Raw genomic sequence first — 23734 nt, forward strand, 5'->3', positions numbered from 1 at the left:
CTTGACTTTCCTGCATTGTGTCTCTGATTTGCTAGACTGACAAGTTTCTATCAATCCAGCAATCTTACTTAGCTAGCCTGCTGCTCACAGGTTACTCTAGGTTTATAGTGACACAAATAACACATTTTTAATTGAACAGAGATTCCCTGAGTCTGTGTGCGTATCCACATCCATTTCTATGGCTAAAACCTACTCTTACTGCTGACCTTTGAATATCCAAGATCTGTACACAAGGTCTTTATATAATTTCGTTTAGTACTTTTCATAATTATGCTTTGCTGAATCAGGTCAGGGTGCTCAGTCTGGTGGAGAAATGTATGTAAGAAATGCAAAAAGTTGCCTGTACAAGGGAGCTGGCAAACCATCTGGCACAAGTTCATAGTGTTTTAGTATGGCATCCACTTAAATGAGCTGAAGATCTGGCTGAAGACATTATAGCTACAATACTTTATGTTAAGCGAGTAAGACAATAAATGATTGAGGGTGCAAGTACTAAAATCTTCCCCAGACAACAGCACATCATATACAATTAATAGTTATGGTAAATCTGTCTGAAATGTATTCCATATCATTTGTGGCAAGATTTGCTTTCAATCAGAGATTACAGGGAACATTTAAATTAGCAATGAGAATTACCCTGAATTACCCTGAATCTGCCTGCTTAGATTTGGTGGATCCTTTTCTATCCTTTCTGCATGAAAGTCCAACTATAGAACATTTTTGAAAGCAACAATTGTGATTTTATAATGAACCACAAGAGGGGGGAGAATGAACATAAATGAAAGAACTTGATTTTAATGAACAACTGTTACATTTAGGACAATGCTGTATCAATGCTGAATTTAAGAATCTTGGCCAGGTGTTGTCTGTGGAATGAAGAGTTTGAAATAATGGTGAGATGCTGTCCCTAAGATTCACTTTTCAGGTCTGCTGATCTATTGCTGAGCTTCACTTAAAGCTGTGGACAAACTACACTTCCAAAGTTGCAAAATACTATGCCGGGTATACTCATCCCTTTCTTTATTGCCTTGATCAAACAGAAACAAATGCTAATGAAACGATAAAAATAGAGATCTCTGTGACCTGAATAATCAGGTTTAAAGCCTTCTACCCTGCCTTTTAATTTTTTCCCCCAATTACATAAAAGAGTTCTCTAACTCAAATAATGAAGGAATTTCTCCCTGGTGCATAGATGAGTTTTTGGTGTCAATATGATAACTAAATCATGTCACTGTTGTGATCATGGACCGACACAGGACTACTAAAATTCCAAGAGTGTTTTCAAGCTACTTTTTAAAGAAGGCTCATAGTCCCCTGCTCCTCACATACAGGAGCAGCTATAGTGATGACAAAGCTGGGGTCTCCTGGAGGTGGTACTCTGGGACTGCTGAGAGCACATGCCCCTACAGCTGGATCAACTCTTGGGAGAGCATGCACAGGCAGCTTTGGCATGCAGTTGGCTTTCTAACCCCAGGACTCTGCGGGCTTGGGGGCAGTTCCTATAGCCAGCTGGAGGGCAAGGAAGGAAAACAGATTTCAATAAGCAACCCACTCCACCCTCCACTTTCTCTTATTTCAAAGTGGGTACAAGGGACAGGCAACTTCCCCATTTTTACTCCTCTGCATCTCATGTTCTCTGTCCCTCCTGGCCTAGGTTGTCAGTCCCCTGGGAGAGGGATAGGAAAGAAAATGAGTCTTACTTCCCCCCAGACTAAGAAAGAAACAAAGCAACAATTACAACAGTAATATGAGGATGGTATTGCAGCAGGTGGTTGCAGCATGGCAAAAATAGCATAGGCAGCAAACCTCCTCAGCTTTTCTCTGCAAGTAATTGCAAGTAGCCCAGTAGACCATAACTCTGGGAGAACACCATGTAATATTATTAGGCAAAATTATAATGTCCTTCATTTCATGTTGAAAAGCTGAACGGTGCTAAAGGAGGCTTGCAGAAAGAAATTAGGATAGTTATACTAGAAGAAGACAGAATGTTGATTACAAGCAGTGAGGTATCCAGATTTGACTAATGGCACAGTTATTGTATGCATAAGCCCTAATGGTGTTTAAGTGGTTGCTAGAATGGATGTAATTAATGTAATTTATTTGTCAGCATCCAAACACCATAATACTCGGAACAGGGTGGGAGGTCCCTTGCCTAGCATATAGCCCTACAAATATTTTTCAGTGTCTTTTTTCACAAGTACACAAAAACAGTGACCCTGACTTTTAAATTTTATTATTCTCATTTTTTAAGGGACATCATTTATGTAGCTCCACTGATTTAAACAGAATTTTTCTTGTTTTGAGTCATGGGTTTTAGAGGGATACTTTGAAATGATCTAGTCTGGCTTGCTACTTGAAGGCAATAATTGACCTTGCATCTAATATCTCCCGAGTGAGTGTATGTGTTTTAGAGAGAGATTCTCCTGTTTTGACTGAGCTACTATAGGATTAACAGTAAAGTGATTGCTTAAATTGCTGCAGTGACTAATGATGATCTATGCTTAAAAAAGAAAAGTAGTGTATTTCTAATGTGGGTTTCTTTCAGCTGGAAGCTGAAGTTAATCTTCAGCTATGGGATCTTGTCATGTTATGTCAAAGAACCTTGCGTTAATGGAGAACTTTCCTTCCCCTACCTAAGTATGACTGGGCTGTAATCAAGGTGTTTGAATTGCACAGAAAAAGCTTCTGATATTTCTCATTGTATGGCTGTTGCTTTTGATCTCACCATTTTATAACTTTCTGACCGTTTCAGTATCTTCACTTTGTGGGGTTTGGTGGGGCTTTTTAGATCTAAAGACCTCACTAATGTCATGTATGTGGATAAAAACCTTAGTGCTCTTGCTTGATATTTCCCTAATTATACAAGGAGTCAGGGTTGTCATTCCTGTTGAGAGCTATTCCTTTAAGTGATATAGTTCCTCCAAATGCATCTAGTAACTCTACTGCTACGCTCTACCCTCTACTTGCGCTAATGTGAAAACACTCCTAGCTTTGGCATTGTTCCTAGCCAAATCAGAGACAAAACAGATTTGTTATTCTTGCAATTAATGAATATGTTAGGGTTAATAGCAAAACTTTATCAACATGCATTCAACATGCATTTTCTTTTCAAGCAGGTTAATATTTTTGAATAACAGCCTCTTTAAGTTACTGCTGTCCTCTGCACTGAGGACTGACATTGTAGGACTGTGATGAGACATGGTTGCCTTTCAGTCTGGATCCAGATCAATTACCTTATTGTGAAGCCACCAACAAGAAAACTGACTAGGCTGTATATCGAAGTTCAACATAAATAGCAGCTGTCAAAAACATCAGATTAATTATTGTTCATTAATCATTTCTTGTTCAAGATGGAGAACCCTTCCAAATCAAGTCACAGAAAACTTGGAACTGCTGTTTACAGCAGTAGATATGTATTTTGATGAGGGTTTATGGATTTCTCAAATGTTTTGTTATTTACACGCTGAATTATTTTTTATGGGAAGTCTCTCCCTCCATGCCCAACAACATAGTTAAGTTTTAAAAATCTTAGAAGAGATAAATCAGTGCAGTTCCACTGTAAATAGTGGAGCTATACAAATTCATATGACTGCTTCCTCTTTATTCCCCCTGACTTATGTGAGTAGCTTGAAGGCAGTGTCGTGTTTAGGGTAGCCTAAATTAGCATAGAAATATTTCTCTTAAGACATATAACTACAAGTGGAAAGCTTTCTTTTTCTTTTTGTCAGAGTTCAGTTAGCAAAATGTAGACAAGAAGAAGCACAGTTAATGGGGAAGCTCCTTGTATTGGAACAAATGAACAGTTACAAGTAGCAGTCTTGTGAAACAATGAAAGACTAAAATTTAGCTGCGATTCAGAAAACAGTAAATTACTGATGTTCTTTTAACAATCATCTGTATTGAAAAAATGTATCCTAGTGCCTATGTGCTTCTGCATTCCTCACTGCTGCTCAGAATCTTTGAATTGCTTCTTGTTGCTATCTTGATCTTAGGAGAACCTGCAAGTGAGAAGCTTGACTTAACATAGTGGTCAAATTCTACTGTGCATTATTTCCCATGCATACAGTCTATACAATGATAAACCTGAGGTGCTTGAGTTTTTACCTCCAATAAGCACAACTAGAAAACCACAAATGGACTTTTCATTTTTCCCTTGCAAGAGCTATAAAACCTAAGGCAAGCTCTCCTGCCAAATCACTTTTATGGGAACCTCACTTTCCTGTTCACTAGTTTTACTCCAATTAATTGAAAGCAGCACTCCTGCCCTTTGCTATGGTTTCCAAGGTATTCATGGGGGGCACATGCCCTGTCCACAGACCTGAGTAAACTGAATTGGAGGTCCTGGGTGGGTTTATACCCCAGGGCTCCTACACCTGGGAATTTGAAGTCCCCTTCTCCAAAAGATGGAAGTCTTACAATGCTGAAATGGGCAGGCCACATAAAATTTAACACAGCAATGAAGACAAGCTTACTCAGTCTTGATATTTTTTTTTTTTTTTTTTTTTTTAAATAGGATTGATCATTTTTCATTCCTCTATAAGGGAAAGGTGAGCTGAATGTTTAAATCCATGGGGTATATTTTTGTTTAGTTTTGGGTGGGTTTTTTTGAGAATATATCCCTGTCTGTAAAATGTCTTTAAACATGCTGCATTCTCCTTGCTTTCCAATTAAGTTTTCTGGGCTTTCTAATGTGGTCCTCTGAGTGCTGGAAAGTAACAGAAACAAGAATGCATTTAATACCTGGCCTGGTGTCTTGGCAGCAGAGCTTAGCACTCCAGTGTGGGGAGTAGCAGGTTCAAGACCAACCCCAGGAGTCTTACTACTTGGACTGGCAGAGGGCTAGCGTAATGCACAGACAGTGAGCTCATTCTGCAGGTGGAGTGTTCAGCTGCATTGATCTTATGGCAAACCCAGCCTGCTAAGGTTTTGGAGAAACATTGGATCTGATCTAAAAGGAAATTGTGCTGCCTTTCCCTGTATTTCCGCTAGTTTAGCTCTAATAACATTAAAACATACTTTAAGCAAGAAGGCTGACGCAGCTACAGAGACACAAAGTAATTTCCTAGAAATAGTAAATACAATAAGCAAAACTCTCTAATCTCTCATAAGGTAATTGTATTTTCATGGGGTCAGCCAGCCTCCCTGGCCAGGTTGAGGTCAATTCTAAAGTATGTGTATTATATACATTAGGCATCTGTTAATGAAGCATAAATTTCATCAGCAATCTGGGTGCCAAAATCAACTAATTTGGGTACACGGCTTGCATCTACAGTGGTGTCTTATGGATTTGTTCCATAGCTGAAACAGCAAGTTTGTGTAGATGCCATGAATGGCATATAAGGAAAAAAGCAACACCACAAGCATCTTAGAGGACCATAAATCCTCTGAGTTCTTGCTAGATGAAATTCAGAATTCAGAGGGTTGTAAGATGACAGTAAATAATGGGTAATGAAGAGATCTTGTTACCAGAGCCAAAAATATTTGGTCAGTGCTAATAATTATTTCCTTTGACAAAAGATGAAATAAAAGTAGATAAATATGAAGAAAACCCTCCATTTTGGAGCCCCCTTTTTTTGCCTAAAGGGACTGAATGGGGCTTTGCTTTAAAAATTCCCCAGTATTTTGGTCAGATCCATCACAGGGATCTGTGGCAAGATGCCACTGTGTCAGCAATTAAGCAACAAGCCCTCATGCTTCTTACTTCTTCTGTCAGCCTAAGGTGTTAAATGTAGGATTTTCCCCCAACAATGGTGAGTCTAGAAATGAGAACAGGTTTAACAGCCCTAATGCCAAACCTTACAGTGATGGTATGACAACTCTCCTCCTTTGCAAGCACTTAAGCAAAGATACTTGTCTGCTTTGGAAGTGAAGTGAGGCTATGTGTTTCCTCTCAACATGTAGGCTGGAATATTGCTTTATTTAACCACCACAGGGCCTAAGGACAACAATGATTTTGGCCAATTTTTATTGCCCATTAAAGTGGCAGAAGTGTTTCAGAGTAGTAGCCAATGTAAAAAAGAATATGAAATAAAATAAATTATTCAGAGTTCAGAAATGGTCCCCTTTCATTCATTAAGTTTCCATAGCTGAGTACAGAATTGGTGTGTGTTTTGGCAGTGAAAAATAACATTTCGGAAAGAGCGAACTTTACCAGTAGCACATGTTGGAGCAACACTATAGGCTCCAAGTTGTGTTAAGCCAACTGTAAGTTTGACAGCAGAAATATATCAGACTCTTTGAACAAACAATCTGAGGAATATATGTAGATCCATGTGAGCTGTTCTCTTAGTTTCGATTCAGTAATTTTCATGTGAAGTAAAGGTGAGATTTTAGTAGGCAACAGCATGAACAAGGTATTGGGAAAAAGAATACACTATGCCAAGAATTGTCACGCAAGACATTGAATCCCAATGAGAACAGATGACCAGCAAGTGTGTGAGGGGTAAAGATGGTTTCCTAATTCTTCACTCTTCTTCCTTTTCCAATTGAGGATAAGATGGGTAAGTAAAGGCAAGTTAGTCCTTCTTACTCCTGTGGAACTTAAGGGGGCAAGGAACTGAATAAATAGGAATACGGAGAAGGGGAGGGTATATCTCTGCGTTTGTATGTGAATAAGAGAAGATAGACACAGACTCCTATCAAATCCAAGCCATAGTCTGACACTGCATACCTGTATATGTATTTTAAACCTCAGGTTTATGTTGCTTAATAAATAAACGTTAAAGTTCAAAATAGACAAATCAAAGTGCAGTATATGCTACCTGTTAGCAAGAGTAAATTTGATGTTCCCTCTTCCTCACAAAAAATACTTTTCTACGTGCAAATAAAGGAAAGTTTTTCTATTTTCCTAACCTATGAATAGAAAATCTGACTTCAAGGGACAGATCTCAATGATTTTGTTAATCGAAATAATGAGATATATCTTGAGGTTGATTCTTAAAGTGTTAGGTAGGCATCTAGTTACAGAACTCCATGTAGATTTTGTTCCTCACTTGAAAAAGACATCTCTTTCTTGCTCTTTCAGAAAATATTTATCAACTTTAAAAGAGCTTGATAAGCTTCTTTCTTGGTAAAATCCACCTTTCTCATACACAGCGATCACTAAATATCCATTTTCTTCAAGGCTTCTTCAGTTGTGCCACCTGCTGCCATTAATCACGCCATTCTGTTCACACAGTTTAGTGGCTCAAATTATTAGAAAGTACTATGATGAATGGTACCATGCAGTAAGTAAAATGTACCCATAGATACTGCAGAGAATTCGGAATACTTTTGGTGGCTTATATGTATATACAGTACAGTACTAAGTATCAAGCAGCTAGATCGGGGTCCTCAAACTACGGCCCGTGGGCTGGATACGACCCCCCAGGGTCCTCAATCCGGCGGCGCCCGGTATTTAGAGACACACACTGCCCTGCCCCCCCCACCACCACCACTGGAGGTTGGCGGGGGGGGGGGGAAACCAAGCAGCCGCAGATGACTGCCTGCCACTTCATCCGTGCACCAGCCCCCTGTTTAAAAAGTTTGAGGACCCCTGAGCTAGATGTTCCATTGTGCCTTTGTACATTATTGCTAATTCTGTAACCACTGAGGATTTGTGTAGTTCAAGTCCAATTAGCTTAGCCAGACTGAGTGTGTCCCTTGCACAGCTAAGGGAGAGGTTGACTGCAACTGCAGGACAAACTACTAAGAGATAGTAGCCAGTAACAGAGAACAAAGTTTTGGTAAAGAACCACCAGTGGATGAATAGGTTACGTGGTTTTAGTATAAAACAGGACATTTTTGAGACAGAATGATACGAACCAGAAAAGGCAAATGAAGGTGTGATCCTTAAAAGCAGTTAGCATTCATATAAACTGATAGTTCTTCATGAGCTGAAATTAAAAAAGCAAGTCTTTTCTATGTGTGTCCATACCTGGCTGTGAAACAGTGAGACCCACAGAAGCCCTTCAATCTACTTCAGTAGGCTTTGGAAAAGACCAGTAATTGCCCCACTGGAGTGATGTTACAAGGCACCTTCAGAGAGGCTCATTGTTTCCATTCTGCTGCAGGTAATAGCATTACAGTCTAGTGGTTAAGACAGTTTTTATGCATACTGGTTGAAAAGAAGCAGATCCTGATTGCCTCTGCAAAAGAAAGCAGTGAGTGAGACACCTTAGGTTTTTAATACTGTTAGCTTCCAGGTTAAACAGGACTGATTCTCTTTTTGAAAATCTCTGTACTGCTGAAATTAGTGCAAACAGTATCATGAATTTCTTGAGGGGAAAAAAATCAATGACATATTTCCCCCTTTATCCGTCTAGCTCTGGGGAATGTAACGCTGCTGAATATGCTGGCTTTTGTAAGAGATGTAAAACAGAGTCTGTGATCATTTGTGGTCATTAAGAATCACTTGGTTTTTTTCTATTTTCATGAATAGAGGTGTTAGTGAAGGTGTTCTGGCCTAATTCCAGCTCCGGTAATTGGATTTTTTTTTTTTTTTTAAATAAAATTCTTTACTTACACCACATTTCTTCAGCAGTTTCATTTGGCTATGTATGTTGGGCTCAATTCAGTGTTGCCCCACTGGCCCCCTTTTGTCAGCTAGGCTGATGCAAACAGACACTAAGACAACTGTAAGCTCTCCTTTTCCTCCTTTTCCTTCCATACAGCCCTTTGTCCCAAGAATATAATTAATGCTTGACACAGCTTTACCAGACATGTTTTCAGTGATATACCTGTACCACTTCTCCAGCAGTGCATGGGGGTGTGTGTGTGTGTGTGTGTGCATTTCTAGACAGTAGCATTCAGCGGGAACCCAAGAAGTTAATGGATCAGCTATTAAAGAAAAACTGAACATTGGAGGCTGAGTCATTCTTCTAACCCAATGATTTTTAGCCCTGTAGTGGCACACAGGAACACTATCAAGTCAGCTTGCGGCAGGAGGTGTGTGTTGTGCAGTTGGATTTGTAGTGATGGATGGTACCGGCAAGAGATAAAGATAATTCTGTCTCTCTGTGTAACCTGGTAAAATGCTTTCAAAATTTGTCAGAGAGGGGATGAGTATGCTGAAGACAAAGTACAGTATTATATGGGAGAAAGGAAGAAACACATGAGGTTGGGGTGAGAAGCCGAATCAAAATAATACATCCTTTGCTCTGACAGATATGATGACAGAACGGAAAACAAGGCTGCTGTCTTTCTGCTGCTGTGCCTAACTGAAGTCACAAAGGATGATGAAAGGTCAGCCGCAGTGCAAACCTCTCATTTTTCATCTGGACTTTGAATAGTTTCCAGTGTGCTGTATGCTACCAGTCTTAGCCCTTGTACCCTACCTTATATATGGGCTCTTCAGCTAGGCGTGAGACACCTAGCTCCTGGGATGCTTAAACAGCCTGGAGGTGGCTGAGGTTTGATGACTACTATTAATGTGGTTCTTTTGGTCCCTCCATACAGATCAGCAGTGCTAATATGGCATCAAGCAACCAAGCTCAGAGATTTCCTCTCAGACATTTCTTGTTCTGTGGAACTCCATGCACACCGGTTTTAAATCCACAGGTAAATCCTTACCTCTACACCAGAAAAAAGTCTTTTCAGTCATGCAAGAGTCATTAGGGATCACCATGTGTTTAACTAGACTGGAAATTCCTCCAGTCCTCCTTGGAGCTCATTTTTAACTTAAGGTGACAGAGGCTTGCAAATTAGAGCATGGTCCAAACCCCAGGATTAAAACCCTGCAATGAAAAACAATGGAAACAATGTCAGGTGCGCTCTTACACCTCAGGTGACAGACAGTGCCTCTGTCCCTGGCCTTTGACCATCAGCAGAACTGGAGACTGCAGTATAGAAAGGACAGGTATCCAGGACAGACAGAAGTGTGATACTTGGAAAAACATACATGCATAGTGTAAATGCATATTACCCTTCTCAGGAATATAAGTGTGTTTGCTCCTAGAAAACTTCACAGTAGGCTATGAAGGGTTAAAAAGGCATTTCAAAATCAGCTTCTATTGGACTATTTTGTTTGGCCGATATCTGACATGGGTTGTACTGAGCACGTTTTGCCACCTGGCCAATTTTTTTTCCTGCCAAGCTATTCACTCAGGCTTGCGGTGTGAAAAATAGATGTTTAATAGTCAATGAAGTACTATAGTGGGTAATAGTTTATAAATTTCCATGACTTATTATGCTCAGCCTAAGTGACTGTTTATTAAGTGTATTTAAAGCCCCCCATCTCATTAACTTACAGTACTGCTGATACCCTCCTCCCACCACTGCTGTTTTTAATGGAAAATATTCACCCATGTCTTTTGCGTAGGACATGTGAAACAACTCCGGAAAAGAGACTGTCTGGATAAGAACAGGACATCATCCTTGGCTAGGTACAATGTGTTTATCATTTTTGGAAGTGAATCTGAAGTATGATATATATATATATTGTGGACCAAAAAACTATGAAAGTCCTTTGGATAAAATACAGCTGCCAATATCCTACCCTTTTGTGCTTTGGATTTACAGTGAATGACATGGTCAGTTTTATCAGTAAAGCATGTCTCATGTAAAAAAATATTAAACTGGCAACTTAATTATGAAATACTGCCTTTATTTTCTTAATGAAATTCCATAGTACTTCAGGGAATTATTACATACTAAGGTTAAATAAATTCTCCGTTAACAAAAACCAGGCCCAGTCTTAACTTCAGGGATGTACTGTTAGCTGTGCAATGGGAAGGTGAGTTTCTATAGCTGGAAAAGGCTGCTAATTATAAAAGAATGTATTTTGTTCCCCTATATTAACCACTAGAATGAAAAAGGTTGTTGGTTGCTCTTGATAAATTCTGTGAAATCTGTCAAAAGAATCCCACTGACATCAATGAGATAAGTGCCCTTTTGTTGTATATAATATTTTAGTAATGCTACATAAGTAAAACTCCAGATTAATCCCTGAGGTAATTCCATTGAAGCTACTCAGAACATAGTATAGGTTAGTCTAGTCCTGTAACACCTGGCTTCATGCTCTTTACAGCCATTTCCTGAAGGTCTCTTGGAAGCCAAAGATAAACATAAGATAATGACAATACGAGAACAGAAAAATTGGCAAGTACTATGATAATGTGAAGAGGTGGCTTTAATAAAAGTAAAGGAAGTTGTGCATAAATTCCCTCTGGTAAAGAGCATCCGAGAATAGTTTTTCCAAACTGGGATGTTAAAGCTGACATAGATGAAACAGAACAGCCCCTTCCGTATAATCTTAGATGCCATGTATAGACACGCTCATGTACATCACCTCAACCTGCAACAGTGACAAGTGGTGCAAGGGCAGGGCCACCTGTGCTGCAGGGAGTGAGCGGCTCTCTTCTGGCCTGCTCCCAGGTACTTCGGAACAGCAGATACAAAAATGTGTACCCCCAGTGTTGAAGGAGTTAATGTGACACTGCAAAATGAGCTTTGCTATTTGCCGTTTTGTTTGGCCAATAGCTGACACAAGCACATTTTGCCACCTGGCTAATTTTGTGCTGCCAAGTTATTCATTCAGGCCAGTGGTGTGAAAAAGGAGGCATTTAATAGTCAACAGAGCACTATATAGGGTAATAGTTTATGATTTTCCATGACTACTTAGATGCTGTTCAAATTATTCTTGATTGAGCAAATTATTCTTTTTTAAAAGCATCCCATTCATTTATTTACTAATGATTCTATCCCTTCCCTCCCGTACACCATTTTTTAAAATGGGAACAATCAGCCATTTCCATGTTTGAGGGGATTTAGCCAAACAAAAACTAAAAGCATATTATAGCTTAGATGACAACTTTGAAAGACCTTTTGCCAAGGCATCAGAGGTAGAGCAAAATCCCTTTCTGAGCTTTCCAGGGAGCCCTGCACAGAGGTGAGGTGGGCTGTATGGACACTGACATCTTGGTTCAGCAGATGAAAATGTTAACCCTCCCTCCCCTTGGATATTTTATTTTCTCACGCAGTTGCCGGTCAGTCCATTGGTTGGTTTTGAAGCTGAACCGCAGCCTGAGGGGGCCGCTTTCAGAGAAGACGGGTCAGGACATGCCTTAGAGACCTTCCATGCCTGGGCCCAAGGGGAGCAGGTTCCGCATTCCCCGGCCCTGGGCCTGGGGCAGGGTGCTGAGGGGAGCTGAGCTGCAGGGCCCCCTGCACCTTCCCACCGGGCTCTGGCAGGACAGGAGAAGTAAAGCAGCCATGTGCCAGTGTCCTGGGCTGCAGCCGGTTGCTGTCTGTCTCTCTCCAGCTTGCACTCTCTCTCCCTGTCTCTGATTTTATTTTTGTTTTAGTTACCTAGTTGAAAACCCTTTAACTCTTTGCTGACAGGGAGTTCTTGGCAAGGCCACTCAAGATTAATGTTGAAACAGCACACTCTTCCTTAGGATAGCCTACCTGTTAATAGATGAATTATTTACAGCACAAGGTACTGGTACAGGCACTTAATGTGTGCCAGTGCCAGACAGTGTTCTTTGGCAGCTCTCTTTCATACTTGTTTGCTTTTATATGTACCTCCTCATGTGGTGGAAGCACATAGGAAAGGTAATCCATTGCCTTTCATAGCAGAAACACTAGCACTGCATGTAAATTGGATTTCCAGTCTTTTGTTTACCTTTGTTAAACCAGAGAGGAGGGCAGATCAGGCCATCTTGCTCTACAGATGCGAGTTTATTAAGCTATAATGCCAGAAGTTGTCGAAGCAAAATTATGCTCAGTTTTTTGAGTTTGTCTGATGTCATATAGTTTAGAAGTACACTGGTGTTAATATTCATTGTATGGCTTAATTGGCTTGATACAGTGTAGCGACACGGGTATAGTGAGATGCTTGTTATGTAGGTCTTCTTGTTGTTTCAAAGTCTTTATTATTATGACAGCAAAGTCTTGTTCATTAAAGTTTCACAATCCATTTTCATTAGGATGAAACTGATTCTGTAAATGAACAGTTGCTCTGAAAAATCAAACCCTTGCAGCTATCACAGGGGAGGTACAAAGTCTGTATTAATTATCAGGAATATGGTGTCGATCGAAGATGTTAATTGCCCTGATGGTTAGTTATTTGGGGAATTGCCATGCATTTCATGCAGGGATAATAAAAATGAATTTTTAAACAAAGAGATCTTAAAATAATATATAATCTGTAGAGAATACCAACATCAAAGGCTTATCTCAAAGCTTTGAATTTTATCTTTGTGGTCCAAAATGTTAAAGATGAACTGAGCAATATTTCAGTTGGTTCAAGTTTGTGAGAGGAAAACAAAACAAGAGTTAATTAACTGTTATTACAAACCTTTTCAACTTTAATTTGACTTTCAAATATTAGCATTTATCCATGAACTATGCTTCTGGGTTTGACAAATTAGCTTTCACAGAACAAGTTTAATTAGGCTTCATTGTGCTTTTATGTCACTTTGCACAGTTCCAAACAATGAATGGATTAACTTACTAAAAGTCATATGTTTAAAAGAATTTGTTGAATGCTAAAAAGGTTGACAAAGTTGCAAAGCTTTACCAGCCTAATGCAGAAAAGATGCATCCTGTTTAGCATGATAACACGCATTCTTTGCAGAGAACAGCTGGTGCTGACATACACAACCCTGCCTGGCTGCTCTCAGTACCCACAGGCTATGTCACCCTTGTACCACCCTGAGAAGGTGTGTGGGGTGTGTTTACTACCAAAGCCTAAGACCTGCGAAAGACAGGAAGGAGAGAGAGCTACAGGTGCGCACCACATGACTATGCATGCTGGTTCTCTAGCTGGAATAAAATCATCTCAGTGTGAACTTGTGTTTCTGTTTTATTTTTAGATTATTTATTTTTTACCAGTAGCATTAGGGATGCTGCATATTTATGCCTGAGAGATCAAAAAAAGGAAGAAAAGTAACTATGAGACTCTGAAGCAATATAGCAGGCTGTTTTGACACAACATAGTCCCAGGTGAGAGTGGTGAGTGTTGTAGAAAAGTATAAATAGATCCTGAAGTTTGAGAAACATGGTGTTGCTCTGCCTCACAAAAGGGTATGTCACTTTAGAACTCACTAAATACACATCTGGCAATACAGTAGGTCCCGTCTGCGTATAGGAGAGCTTGTTTTGTGGCTGGGTTATTAGACCTTTCCTGGTTCTCTCTGACTCCTGTTCCTTCTCTCTAGACACGTGTGCTTCTCTGCCCTGCCAAGGTTATTGTAGTGTTACACCTCTTTTGTACAAGACAAGCTAGCTGGCACTCAGCAGAGTTAGGAGACCTTGAAGAGATCCAAAAGGTGAATTAATGGAAATTGAGCTTGATAACAGAAAGTTATGGCAGTTTGTGCCATTGAGAAAGAGAAACAGAATTTTTCTAGGGAGCAAAGCAGTGTATCTGACCAAAGAACACATTGGTGGTGGCTGCCTGTAGGGAGGCAGAAGGAAATGCTTTTAGAAGCTGAAAATGCTGAAGCAGCAGCAGGTTTATACATGCTTATGCACTCCAAATCCCATAGCCATTTCCTAGTGGCCAGTATAATTTTGGTAAACGTCAGGACTGTGCTAACTCATGGTTGGCTGACTGCCTGCAGAGTTGTTCCAGGAGCTGATACTGCACCAGGATTGTCCAGTCAGGCCATTTATACTCCAAACATATCCTGTATTCCATGGGCCGTGCCATATATGCTGGTGTAGTGGCTCAATGCCAGTTAGGGATTTTCTCAATGCAGGAGCGTTGACTGGGGTCTTGTTGGTTTCCTGGCTAAATGCTAAGGATGTGTCTTATTATCTTGTGGGTAAAGAGCGCTGTTGGACACTGAGCTAGCTGAGGAAGCACAATATATTTTATAGACAAGAAAAAAGGTCACGTGTGAGAAAGTGACAAAAAAGGAGGTTCACAGGATAAAAAAGACAAAGTAGGAAAGGAGCCTGATGGACAGAGCCAAAGGCAACAAGGAAGCCATTGTTAAGTAGTACTGGGAAAACTAGAGACATTACAGAGGGGAGAATAAGAAGTAATCTGAAAAATAAGTTGCAGTGCAGTGATAGAAAGCTTAAATGAAACCGAAGAAACAAGTAACAAGCATCAGGCTGCCACTTAAACCCCACTGTGTAGCCAAGATTAAACATCTCTTAAAGATACCTTTGCTGGAGTGACCATTTTGTAAAGGGTCCTTTAAATCTAGGAGAGGGAGGCAGCTTTACTGTTAACAGCACGCTATAAAGTTGCACCTTTTCCTCCCTTCTAGCTGACAAGTGTCAGTTACTCTGTTTTTCTGTATGCCCATTATTGGAATTTTCCAGTAACTTTGCACAATTTATACAAATATATACATCAGAACTCTAGATGAAACCAAGTTAAGAAGAAATTGAAGGAAATATACAATATGCTTTTATACTTTAAACTCCCATTCCCCTTATTAGGATTTATGAGTGCTCAAGAAGGATGGCCACATATTAAACATCTTTAACATATTCTTATGTTTTCCTAAAATTCTACTCAAAAATACATAAACAGCTTATGTGTATACAAACTAGCTGGGAAATGGAAAAAAAATTCTTCAAAATACTTGACATAATTTGTTATTTGTAAAATTGTAAAATGAGTAATATTTGCAAAACACATTTGCTATTTTAGAAAACAAAGTTTTTTCTTGCCTCTCTTATTTTTCCCTTTTGGTAGTTAATCAGTTAAAATCCATAATGTGTACACATCCTTACTTCTAACTTTCCTCCTGTTTTCACTCTCTTCTTTGCTTTGTCTACATTGGGAAAGTTATAATTTAAAAAAAATTTAAAAAGTCCCCCTTCTTTCATAAGTTCAAGAAACAAAAAGGATTTTGGTTCCTGAATACAAATTTACATGAAACTAAATGCCTTACTTAGCTAAAGAGCATTTCTCAACAGCTTTGACATGTAAGATTCTCAAATGTATTATCTTGGTCTGAGAACACCTTTTAGTACTCTGTTCATTACTTATCCTGATTGATTCCAATGACAGATTTCTGAATAAGAATAATGTAAAATGTTTAGTAAGGACTTAGGATTTGGTGTGCTTACATTGAAGTCCCCAGTGCTGGCAAGGTTTATACATTTGCTTTAAATGTGTGCACTGTTAGTACATCCTTTGAAGTCAGTGGGACAAATCCTCAGCTGATACTGATCGCTGCTCTTCCACTAATTTTAGTGAAATGATAATATTTATCATGGCTGAAGACCTGTCCCACAGGGAATGAATGCTATTGTAAAGTTGCACACTTAGAAGCTTTTTGCACACTTACACCAAGTCTATTTCCTCTCTGTTCCCAGAACTTTCAAGCAGCCTTTTATAGTATTTCATTTCACTGCAGTGATGACAGGAGTTTCATTTCAATGATGGAAGAGAATCCCATACTTCTGTGGAGCATAAAATGTTATAAATAAGAGGCAAGTGATAAATCAGACCCACATACTATGTTTACTTATATACTTTCCATGTATATAATTTGCTGCTTGTAGTGGTATAGAATTCTTCAGGTGTGGTTTCCATGTGTGAAGAGAGATTGTACTCCCTTGTGCCTGAATTGTATGTGGAATCTGTGAAAATATGGTCATTGCGTTTTGGGGTTTTTCCTGTTGAAAGATTAAACCAAGTAGGATTTTTCATCCATGTTGTCACATCTGAAAAAGGGTTTACAGGACAATTTATATTCTCAATTTTCCCCTGTGCAGCCCCTTCTCATCTTTCAAGTGTTAGGCTGGTTTTAGAGTATGCTGATCAGAAACCTCAGATCTGAGACTTCCCTGTGTTTTCTCTTGTAACTTCTTGTACACTCACACAATACCAAGGGGAGCTTGGCTGTGTGTTAGGTCACAACATATGATAGTCAATGTTTTTCATGGCTTATCCTTTCATTTTCTCTACTATTTGTCCTCTGTATTCAGGCTTATGGTACCATCAAAATGAATGTTTGGGTTGATTTTCATAGTTTTTAATTAGACCCAGAAATAATTTTGGAGGGAAACTAAAAGAAAAATATGAAGCTATTTTTCCAAATGAACTCTTTCAGAAGATAAGATGGAGCATAAAGGTTGCTAAGAGGGAAACGTTTTGATTTTTTTTTAAACGCATCTGCATTAATAAAGATAAAAAATCTGAACTTAGATTCTTCCGCACTCGAAATCCTGACAGATGAACTTTGGGGCAACAAACTTCAGCTGTGTATGAGACAATTGGGAAAAGATAGGATCATCAGACTTAGCCAAATCATTTTGACATGGCAATCCTTCCATAAGCAGAACACAAATGTGTGGCTCGGGCTGTTTTTTACTGCTGAATCAGGGAATATAAGTATTTTCACACTTCTTTTCTGGAAAACAGCAAAATGATCTTGGGTAATTAGAAACAGTAGCCATACTTGTAGACTCAGCAATATATAAACTCTATAGCTACCTTTTTATCCAAAGCATGGTTCCCAGACCCCAGAAGACATGGCCCAAGGCCAAGATCCCTAACCCACCCTTAACCAGGGGAGGAATTACGGTCTCTTGCTGAAGGAAGAAAGTATGCCTCTTGCTTCTGAGGTACCAGCAACTGTGAGTGTACTTAATCCTAGCAGGGGGACCTTCTCTTGTATTGTTTTTATGGAAACTTCTCCTGTGAGTTTCAAATGCTAAGTCAAGTTGTGCCCAGTTACCTTCAGCCAGAAACCGATCTGCTGGATGAAAATGGGTGTGAAAAAAGGGGGCAGAATACAGATCCTCAGATTTGAGGAGGAGGATGGTGAATTATTCCTGTCTTGTGCAAAATGTAAAGAATGAAAAGATGTGTTCTTCAGAGGTGTTAATCCTTAAGAAATGCATCAATGCAAGAACTTTGGGATGTGTTTACTCTATGGAAACAATCTGTCACTAGCCAAGTATGCACTTTGCTCACCAATAACCTATTGTTACTGCAGATTTTGCAGGTAGATTGTCACCCATTTGCTGAGTTGTTTTGTGCAATCCCTAAATCATTGCAGGCCATCTATTTGAAAAGCGTTAGTGGAAGAAGCATAATGTGCTTTCATGGTAATGTAAAATGCATTAGAAATGAATTGCATGATGCTTACCTCTCAAATTACAGAAAAGACAATGACAACCATATGTGCAAATGCAAATTATATATAAAAATATCACAGATGAATCCCTCAGCTGTGACACTTGTTGTTCATTTCTATAAATATTAACATACCAGGATTTATTTTGACATACCACTAAGATAAGTGCTAGAACTGACAATAGTAATGTATAATTTATGTCCTCCATATTACCTTAACATCACTGTGCTTACATTACCGCATAAATTAATTTAATGTTTCTGACATGCAGCAGATTATTCAAGCATTTGTTCTTTTGTCTTCTACTGGTTTCTGTTGCTGTTTTCCAAATTACAGAATATTATTATACTCTAATGTTTATTTTATGGTACATACAATTCATAAAGTCACTTTAAAGTTCTGAAAGCTTTTATTTAGCACTCAGATAAACATGTGTTGTTATATGATGCAGAAGAAGCATTAAAGCTTTTGTGTATTAAATAACTTTATGCTTGTGATGCAAATTGACAATAGCTGAGAAATGCAAAGCTCAGGATAAGTTGAATCTGCAGCCTGTACTATTAGGGTACTTAGGAAATGTATGGTCATTGCTCTGTGTATGTGTGAGAATCTCTCCCAAATGCATATACAAAGTCCTATAGCAAAGAATCTGTTGGAATTTGTCAGTTTGAACCACAGTCTTGTCATTACCTGGCCTATATGATAAGTTGTATGTAATCAAGTGTGCATATGGCCACCAAATTCAAAGTTATGTGCTTATTGCATCCCACTGAGTTTTACTTTGGACTTGAAGCACTTTTTATTTCATACAAAAAAGCCCCCCCCCAAAAAAAAAAAAAAAAAAGAGGCAGAATATCCTCTCTGGACATAACAGTATCTTTTCCTTAGGTTAGAAATAAATTTCTAAGAATTGACAGTTAAACCCCTTATTTCTTTGCATTTAATAGAAATGACAACTAGTTCCCTTTGAAAAAAAAACCGCAACCAAAATCAACAAAACAAACACAACAAACCAGCAGCATCTGTGTTATTTCCTCTGTCTCAAATTGTTACAACAATGCATGATTTGAGGTACTTTAAACACTTGGTAATTTTTAGTTAGTAGCGGTAGTGCATCTTCTCTGAATGTGGAGAAAAGAGAGTATAATAAGGCCAAGCGTTCACAACTCAGCCGAGGCCAGTAGCCTGGAGAACTCCAGGTGGAGGATTCCCAAGTTGAAACTCTTTGAGTCTTGCAGTGTCCCAGGAGAGTACCACCCTTTTCCTGGGGCTCAAGGGAACACAGCATCACCTTTGGCTGTAACATCTCCAGGGTATGAACGACAAAATACACATAGCAAGAGTTTTCACTGGTAGATTATTTGGACTGCTTCCCTCCGTCTTTAAAGTCTTCATGGCTACATAATCACTACTCGTTAGTGTTTAAAAAGAAAAAAAAATCAAGTATGGAGACTGGCTTTGTCCTTACTTCATTCCGCATGTTCTCAGAACAAAACCCCAACAGTAGAGCAAAACAGATATACAATTTAAAGGCCAGAGTCACCTGTAAGGTGTGGTAGTTTTACATGCTTGCCCCAAAATCCAAAACCACATTAAGCCTCATAACCAACTAGCTGTTGGTGTGTTTAGCAAATTAGTTAATGGCCTTTATAAAATGAATAAAAATTATTCAGTACCAATACTAAATTAAAAATTATTAGAAGTATCACGGGCTTGCTTCTTGTGCTTGTTTACTGCTTTTGTATGGAGCTTCTCTGAAAAAACACCACAGGAAGGTAGAGCTAACATAAAGGTTATGTGTCAGCAGTTTGGAGAGGTAGATATAAATATATGAATAATGTAATAAACCAAAATGAAACAATACAAACACTGGAAAGACCTACTAAAGGTTTGGACATTTCATTGCAGCAACCAATTTGTAAGCACCTGATCTTCAGGGTAGAATCCATAACCCTAAATTACACCTCTGTCTTTTCTGGATAATGACAGGGAAGTTAGTCTCCTCAAAAAGACAGTCTTCAAAACAACTGCCATCTGTGCAGGGAGCTAATAAACCCTGGACCCAGGGAAGGGTGTTTTCTAACATCCTTCAGCTCTCCCAGTATAAGGTTCCAGGAGATGGGTAGAGGCTTCCATCCATCAGGGACCAAAGGATGCAAGATGTTTTGCATCAGAGGTGAATTCTGTGTCTTGTGATGGGAGATTTCTGGGGTTTAATGATATCTCTTAAGGAATGCTTTTGTATTTTACCTGCAGTGATGTATCTGGGATAGGAGGAAAAAGAAATCTGTTTCTGAATTGCCTTTTATTAATTAGTTGATACACATGATCTATTTCTCAAAGAAATCTTACTCAAGGCTTTCATTCTTTCTCAAGAAATCTGGTAGCAACTTGTTGCATTTGCTTTTTTGAAGACATTAGTAATCAAGGCATTAGTTTGCTGTGCTGAGGGACTATTAACAAAGCAACCTCTTGTGCATATTTGCAGACTACCTCTGCTGCTGCTGCATACAGAGACTCTTTGGAGGTGCTGGCTATGGCACTCTCGATGGTGGATGACACAGAACAAAGTGGCCTGTTGGCATTTAATTGCTGCCCATGTATTTGTATATGAAACTGAACTGAAAAGCAAACATCCTCAAAGGATGCTGGGAATTATAATTCCACAGTACTCTGATCATTAAAAGTGCAACTTAAATGACAGGTTTAGATGGTTCAGTTTAAATCCCAAGAAAGAAACCATTTTTAAAAGGCAGTGTGTTTTGTGGTCGTTCAGCTATATAAAGGAGCATTAAAAACAATCTTTCAAGGAAAACCATTCAGTATTTTAACAGTCATTGTTTTCCCCCTACCAAAGGCTTGAGATGCTGAAATCTTCTCTGTTTAAGAATTTCCCATTTTCACTGGAGTCTGCTCTTAGCAGTGATAGAAAGTAGAATATTCCTACTCTGTTGACTCATTTTGATGTAAATTAATCCTGCTTTATGGTTGGTCTTTCTTCTTTACCAGCAGGAATAGTACCATAGGTTGTGGGGTTTTTTTACTGTAAGTTAAGGGCAGAGGAGTTATTGCAAAATCAAAACATTGCTCTGCAGACCCTCACATGGAGCAACATCTTCAGAATTTTACTGACAGAGAGGCACAGGGGAGACAATTGCATTCTGTAACATCTAACTGCAAAAGTTGCACTCCAACTAGAGCAGAATAGTGTCTTATATGTGCAGGGGGAGCAGTCCTGTCTGCTATCTGGTGCAGCAGCAGAAATTGCTTCCCACAGAAAAAGCGATCCCAGTTTGAAAGAGATCTACAGGCAGGAGGCAATAATGCTTGAGAAAGACAGAAAAACTGATAAAGGGGTGCAAGTGGTAGCAGATCAACACTTTAAAGCACAACTTCAGCAGCATATCAGAAATGGCATGCTGCAGAAGTCCATTACAGTGAGAAATGAGCAACTGGGCAAACACCGTAACTAGGTGGTAGAACTGCAGCTGATAGCAATTATTAGCATAGGTATCAGCTGCAAACTGGAGCTGATCTCAGAAGCATAAAAGCTTTATGGAGAGTAAAAGGAGTGAAGAGAAGGTGATGTGAAATTGCTAGAGATGGGGAGGTAGTGGGATAACTCAACTTCTCTTCTAATTTTAGGTTACTGTCCTGTGATTCCCCTACAGCAGGCAGTCAGGACAAGAAATAAAGGCAAGAAAAGGAGTAAGTATGTTGAATGTAGCTTTCTGGAGAAAGATACAAGAGTGAGATGGCTGGAAGCAGCCAAGAAGAGAACAAAGTAGAAAGAAGCATCTGTAGTAGCAAAGCTTCTCCCTAAAAAAATTAAAGATATGATATGCTAACATATATACCTCTGCTTCAAGAAACAGCTAGCTGTGGCAGTAAAAAATTGTGTGTGGAGATGTGGAAGCACTGTAGTAAGAAAAGCCCTAACACTAACTTCAGGACACTGGAAACAGTATTGGAGGAGCCAGGTAACTTTTTGTTTAGTTGGTTATTTTTTGTTAGATGGTCATGGTTGCAATTTCAGAGAGGCCAACATGCACACACATTGGCAAACTACTGTTAGGTTGAGACCAAGAGCGTGCTTACGCTTGAAAGTCGGTGACGGTAGAGCTGTAAAAGTCTGTAACACCAGTGATCCCTAGTCTGGACGCAGCTGTACTGGCAAAACTAACTCCCAAGAGAGAAATTAGCTATGCTGGCAAAAGCTCAATTTTGCCAGTAAAACCACATCTATGCTAGGGCCTTTTGCCAGCACAGCTGTGTTTGGTTGCAAATCCCATGTCCTCGCACCCCTGACTTTCTGCTAGCAAAAGTTGAGTGTAAGATTTGCCTCAGAAAGAAAATAATAGGGAGATTCGCTTGTATTTACTCAAAGCTACTCATTTTAATATAGAAAGTAAGGCAAAATCTCCATGTTATAGTTTATTCAGACTCTATATAGAGCTTTTTATCATTTGCATTGCTTGGATGTTGATTTTTATTTTGTGTTGAGCGCTTTAATACCAAATCATCAAAACTGCAATATGGTAACCTGAGCCACATTACAGCTTCAATGCAGCACTGCCTCGTTCTGTGCTTAACCACAGTTCTTTGATAAAAAAACATGATAAAGAGCCACATTGTACAAAACACAGTACAGCCAGCTGCAAATATTCCAGGGCTATCCAGTAGTAAATAGCATAAAGTACAGAATGTGTGGACGCTAATGCTCTCATTCATTCTTGGATATATATATATATAATTTTTTTAAAAAAGTAAAACTCAGATAAAGAAAGCCATGTAAAATCTGCCTACCATCAGCTGAAAGCATCAAGAAAACTGAGTGATTTTATTGCTTATCTGCCAAATGAGAACACAGTGCAAATATAGATGTACTTTCAGAGCTCTAAACTAGATTTAAGAGTGAACTAAAGCCCTAGATTCTTTCTTCTCTGTGGCCCAAAAAAATGGGGTTGGAACTTGCTTTTGTGGGTCAAATCATACTGATTTTACCACTTTGATTGAGAAAGAAAACTTGGAACGGGTCATACTCTTAGTGTCACTGAAATAAATTCTATAGAAATAAATCTTCAGAAAATGTGTATGCATAAAGGAACTAGAAGATGTATGTTCTTTCCAAGAGGCCTGTGTAATGAATGAGGTTGATGTATGGGACCTGTCTTCCCAGCTTGTTTGTTGGCGAATCTGATACAGATTCTCTTTCCAAATGGGAACAAAAAAGCAATTAATTAAGTAACTTTGAAAGTGTACAGACATGCACAAGTGCAACCAGAACAGAATACATCTGATTTCTGAGCTCTAATGTTGCAGAACTGTAGACACTAACAGCAAAATGAAAAGTAAAAGCAACTAATTCCAGGAGCACAGGAACCATTGCAGACTGGTTTTCAATGCAGCTGTGTATAATGGTTGATAGTAAAATCTGACATTTTCCTGTGGCTTGGACGGATCTCCTGTATTTGCCCTAGGGTTGTGTTATCATCCTGGCTTTTCAAAAGCAGCAAATTATTTTGGTTTCCCCAGTATAAACTTTTCTGGAGACCAGTAAGTGCACAAGCCCCGCTTGCAGCTTTTCCTTCTATTGACAGCCTGTTTTCACTCAACATATTATCTTTGATGCTAGTTCTACTTGCAAGTGTGCTGGTATGGGAAGCTTTGGGGGAAAACATAAACAAATATGATTGCATCAGCCT

The 23734-nt window shown here is 39.1% G+C and overlaps 1 protein-coding gene across 1 annotated transcript in view; it reads left to right on the top strand.

Moving 5' to 3' along the window:
• INSC (INSC spindle orientation adaptor protein) overlaps positions 1-23734 on the top strand; it is a 213932-nt gene that overhangs the window by 172218 nt on the left and 17980 nt on the right. The window lies entirely within an intron of this gene.

Source organism: Falco punctatus (genome assembly GCF_963210335.1).
Source record: "Falco punctatus genome assembly, chromosome: 10".
NCBI lineage: Eukaryota > Metazoa > Chordata > Aves > Falconiformes > Falconidae > Falco > Falco punctatus.